Raw genomic sequence first — 6,000 nt, 5'->3', positions numbered from 1 at the left:
GAAGTGACAAGCACAGGTTGTCCGGAAACGCCGCGCCCCTCACCATTACGGGCTGAAGTCACGTCTGCGGAGACTAGCGAGGGTTAATGATGTCACCAACCCAGGAAGAAGCTTGTTGTAGTCCAAACCGGCCGTTTTTGTAGGCAATAAACTGCCGTAACTTTAAAAGACAATATCTCCGTTTGCATTGAACTTTCAGCGCTGTAGCTTTGCAGACACTGTTTATGCTCAAGCAGCAACATTACACACTCACTAAAGTTACAAAAGCGGAATCGCATGCAACCACTCCTTTAAAGGATATATTTGTGCACATAATGCTTTTAAAACTCAGGTTCCCTTGTAATCCTTCATCAATATATCTTGATAAAAATAACCCTCCCTCTTGCATCGACATCTCTTCTCTTCTCTGATGATGCGTTTACTGCCGTGAGGGCGGGGCAACCTGTCACTCATATGAGATCCACCAATAGCAAACCACGACCATCCAATCATTTCGCAAAGGACAAAATCATGCCCCGCCCTACATTTGTTCTTATTCCAGAAGCAGTTTCACTTGAATATACAACACAACAGGGGAAAAAAGACTATCGCAACTTCCATTTCATGCTGGCTTTTATGTATTCTTCAAAGGTAGGGTGATCCCATAATGCATTGCGATGAGCACAGAGAAAAATAAATAAAAAAATGATTGAATGAACAAAGTCCCTTTAAGACAAGTCATTTCACTGTGTGGTCATCTCTGAAACCCCTCTGGGCATAAAAGTGCAGCTCCTTTCTCATTGAATGTGAAAATGGTTGGAAATAAATGGTTTCTCCAAAACTGTTCGCCAAACTTATGATTAAATTTCATATTTACAAATCACCAATGAAATCTGACAACAGATGACGACAAAAAAAACGGTGTTTTAAAAGCTAATGTGCAATCCTAAACAACAGTGCCTGTTTCTATAGCAACTGATGCATGGGATGACTTTACTGATCAACTATTGGCTCTCTCATTCAGAAGGCGGGGCTTATATGCCACATTGGGGGTTGCACTTTCTCCCTTTCATAAGTAATAAGAGTGCACCATCTATCATGCTTATAACTAAACAATAAATATCTATTTTCTTTTAATATTTGAGTGTGTATATTTATGCTTAATAGAGAATTGCACATACAAACGGAAAACTGTATTCAAATCAGTTGTGATAAAATGTAGGAAGTAAACGGCAAGGCATTTTATAGGTTTGGGGACAGAGGCATATAAATGGACAGAAAAATATTTAGATTCTGGAGAGAAAAACTAGAGAAAGACAGTGGAGAAAGGATGAATTTCTTCCAGGAATGTATGCCAGGATTTAATGGGGAGAAGCTCATTATTTGTCTTTTCCCCAGCTTTCGAAACACATGGCTTTTGAGTGCACGAGGGGAAAGAGGAAGAGGAAATGGAGTTTTCTTTAAGAATTCATCACTCTCGGAGATGCAGGAAGTGCCCGCGGGAGCCATTTTGTTTCCCTAACTGTGCTGAGCGGAGTGCAGCGAAGAGAGAAAATCTGGGCACAGATGAGCAGGCGTGCTTTCTGAATGTCCCTGCGACTCCAGAGAGTCTCTAATTGATTTGGGACTTCACTTAGAGAGCGGTAGTGAGAGACACACCCGCAAGCTTTTAAACGTCTTCCGTTAAACATAACACGGATGCCGTGCAAAACTTTTTGAAAAGAGCTGTGAGTGTTTCAGTGTTACACTAACAAGCTACTCTGACTGCAGTAACCTTGTCGTCACTCTTAAAAACAAATAACTTAAAATCAAACAGAAAAATCTCTCTGAGAGATGAAGTGATAGAACTGGATGCTGTTTTGCTACCAGACAGAAAATAAAAGGTCTAAATGTTTGAAATGAAATGTTCGAGAGAGATTCTGGCCTGGGCTATTGCTGGATTTCATCCGCCCGCTGTGCCTCTCTCTGCTGGCCAGGCTAGAGTAATCGCTCCACCAGCCTTGCACTGTCTGCATGAAGATAAATGAGACAATTAGAGCTTCTCTGTTATCAATTACACATCCAGGACGGCTGTTTTACATCAAACACTGCAATTGCGATTCACCGCGAATCCAGATTCTTTTGTTCAGACTCCCATCGGGCACCGATCTAAACTGAGAATGCCAGTTTTAGGTAAATTGTTTTTTTGGACATTGTTATTGTATTTTCAGGGCCAATTTCAGATGTTTCAGGGTTTTTTGTGCTTTTGCTACTGCGATTGTCTAGAATTCAAACTCGCACACACACATGCACACAGAGAGTGTATACAGAAGTAGGAGAGGGGTCTCGGGCTAGAATTTAGGGGGTGCAGGTGGCGCTAAGCCGGTATATGGGCTCTGCCCGCTGTCCCTGCATGATGCCAGCGCACTTGCACACATACACACACATACACAGATGATGCCAATACCATCTGTCATCGGTGAGAACATCTGCAGCTCAAGGTGCCCTTGTCACCCATAGTTAAAGTAACGAGAGGGAGAGAGAAAATACAACTACAGATCTTATTAGGATCAACCAAAATGCAACTCAGCTGAAATAAACCTGCATCATGTTTTGGGAATTTCCATTTTCTTTTTTTGTGTTTACTGCGGGTATCAATTGCACCAATTCAACCCTGGTACATGTTATTGTAAGAAACATGACCAAACTAAATATTTTATTTTTTATGAATTATCCAAACAAAACTAAATGTCCCATACTAGGAAGCTTCTGAAAGCTTTTAAACGAATGTCACAAATTTTTCTAACAGGCTTTATAATATATGAAAATACACTCGCCTAAAGGATTATTAGGAACACCATACTAATACTGTGTTTGACCCCCTTTCGCCGTCAGAACGGCCTTAATTCTACGTGGCATTGATTCAACAAGGTGCTGAAAGCATTCTTTAGAAATGTTGGCCCATATTGATAGGATAGCATCTTGCAGTTGATGGAGATTTGTGGGATGCACATCCAGGGCACGAAGCTCCAGTTCCACCACATCCCAAAGATGCTCTATTGGGTTGAGATCTGGTGACTGTGGCGGCCATTTTAGTACAGTGAACTCTTGTCATGTTCAAGACACCAATTCGAAATGATTCGAGCTTTGTGACATGGTGCATTATCATGCTGGAAGTAGTCATCAGAGGATGGGTAGATGGTGGTCATAAAGGGATGGACATGGTCAGAAACAATGCTCAGGTAGGCCGTGGCATTTAACCGATGCCCAATTGGCACTAAGCGGCCTAAAGTGTGCCAAGAAAACATCCCCCACACCATTACACCACCACCACCCCCGTACAGTGGTAACAAGGCATGATGGATCCATGTTCTCATTCTGTTTACGCCAAATTCTGACTCTACCATCTGAATGTCTCAACAGAAATCGAGACTCATCAGACCAGGCAACATTTTTACAGTCTTCAACTGTCCAGTTTTGGTGAGCTTGTGCAAATTGTCGCCTCTTTTTCCTATTTGTAGTGGAGATGAGTGGTACCCGGTGGGGTCTTCTGCTGTTGTAGCCCATCCGCCTCAAGGTTGTGTGTGTTGTGGCTTCACAAATGCTTTGCTGCATACCTTGGTTGTAACAATAATAATGCGTTCGATTTATATAGCGCTTTTCAAGGCACTCAAAGCGCTTTACATAGAAGGGGGAATCTCCTCAATCACCACCAATGTGCAGCATCCACCTGGATGATGCGACGGCAGCCATATTGCGCCAGAACGCTCACCACACACCAGCTTATGGTGGAGAGGAGACCGAGTGATGAAGCCAATCAAGAGTGGTTATTTCAGTCAAAGTTGCTCTTCTATCAGCTTGAATCAGTCGGCCCATTCTCCTCTGACCTCGAGCATCAACAAGGCATTTTCGCCCACAGGACTGCCGCATACTGGATATTTTTCCCTTTTCACACCATACTTTCTAAACCCTAGAAATGGTTGTGTGTGAAAATCCCAGTAACTGAGCAGATTGTGAAATACTCAGACCGGCTCGTCTGGCACCAACAACCATGCCACGCTCAAAATTGCTTAAATCACCTTTCTTTCCCATTCTGACATTCAGTTTGGAGTTCAGGAGATTGTCTTGACCAGGACCACACCCCTAAATGCATTTAAGCAACTGCCATGTGATTGGTTGATCAGATAATTGCATTTATGAGAAATTGAACAGGTGTTCCTAATAAATAATGAAATAGATAAATAATCCTTTAGGTGAGTGTAGTAGGCTATTTTCGAGCCGTGACCGTGGGAGCAGGAACGTGTGATGTAGCCATGCACACTTAGACTGCCTCATTCTATTGTTTAATTGCTGAGGAGGACACTAGCCTACAAGGACTGGACTGGGAAGGACGCAGTCTCGGCATTTGCAGCCTTTGAGTGTTTCTCAGTTTGAGTTTTTCAGTTTGAGAAACACCCTTAGAGCAGTCGGGACGGATTTCCCGGGAAACTTCTTTCTTCAGAGATTAGTCTGTGCCTGTCATGATCGTAAATAAAGGTCACCTTTTACAGCGCATTTATGGTGTGGAGGAAGGTGTGGTAGTTGATTGAATATTATATATATATAAAGTGTGAGCTCACATACACTCTTAAAAAGAAATGTTCTTAAATATTTCTTTGGTGGGGTGTATGGTTCCATGAAGAACCTCTACAATATCCAAAGAACCTTTCCGTTGCACAAAGGTTCTTTGTAGTGCAGAAAGTTTCTTTAGATAATAGTTCTTTAAAGAACCTTTCACAAAATGGTTCTTTGGGGAACCAAAAATGGTTATTTTATGGCATCCCTGTGAAAACCCCTTTTTGGTTCTTCCTGGCACCTTTATTTTTAAGGGTGTAGGGCAGGCTAATTACCAAAACTATATGTTCCCCATAAGTAACTCTTTTCATGCTTTAACCACCAGAGGGCCGAACAGCTTTAAGCAATTAATACCTATAAATGTTATTATTAAAAAAATAAGATGAAAAAATGTTTTGTTTAATATAGCTCACTACTGGGGACAATTGATCTAATCAAAACAACAAAAATCATATGTAGCCTATTTTTCCTTTTAGACATACTTTAGCGTCTTTTTGATGGTTCTTTTAGATTATTTGTTCTGTTCTTTTTTTCTTTTCTTTTTTATAAACACAGATGGTTTCTTTTTCATCTTTCTATCTCACACACTGCTTCCCATCATATGACAGGTGCAGAACACACACACACACACACACACACACACACACACACACACACACACACACACACACACACACACACACACACACTATCAATGACATCCGTCTCCTGAGAATGACAGTAGTCAGGGGCATTAAGAGTCTGCCAGGCTGAGTTTGGCTCTGTAGTTTGAGTCTTTTGATAGAAACACCTGCAAGATGGCTGAGTTTATCTGTCTTTAATGCCTCTCCTGTCTTTGGCAGGGACTCTATAACACTTTGGAGACAAGAAAAACAGACGAGAGGGGGGTTTCTCTTATTCTGCTAAAGGTTAAGTGATCACGAACCGTGTGTGTGACAGGGTGTTTTAAGCCTGAATGCATCCACTCTCATATGTGCACCTCCTGATTAAGTGTGTACATGTTTTTGATATGTGTATGAAAGTGTGTGTGAGGCAGATGGCTGGGTAGCTCTGCCAGTCTATCAAATATATTCAGTGTTGGGTTCCATCTGTGACCCTGCATGCCAAAACCTGGCCTGACCCTAAATCTGTCTAGGTATAAACAAATATAGAAATGGCAATTATATATATATATATATATATATATATATATATATATATATATATATATATATATATATATATATATATATATATATATATATATATATAGGTTATATTTGTTTATGCCTAGACAGATTTAGGGTATTCATATATTATATTATATATAAGATATATAAGAATTATATAAGAAGAAGTTATATTAAGATAACTTATACTATTTCTTCATAAATGTTTCCCCCTAATAGGGTTCACCTTATTTTTACCTATTATTTTTATTATTATTAT

This window comes from Pseudorasbora parva, chromosome 4, assembly GCF_024679245.1.
Source record: "Pseudorasbora parva isolate DD20220531a chromosome 4, ASM2467924v1, whole genome shotgun sequence".
NCBI lineage: Eukaryota > Metazoa > Chordata > Actinopteri > Cypriniformes > Gobionidae > Pseudorasbora > Pseudorasbora parva.
Note: the sequence above shows the minus strand (reverse complement) of the source record.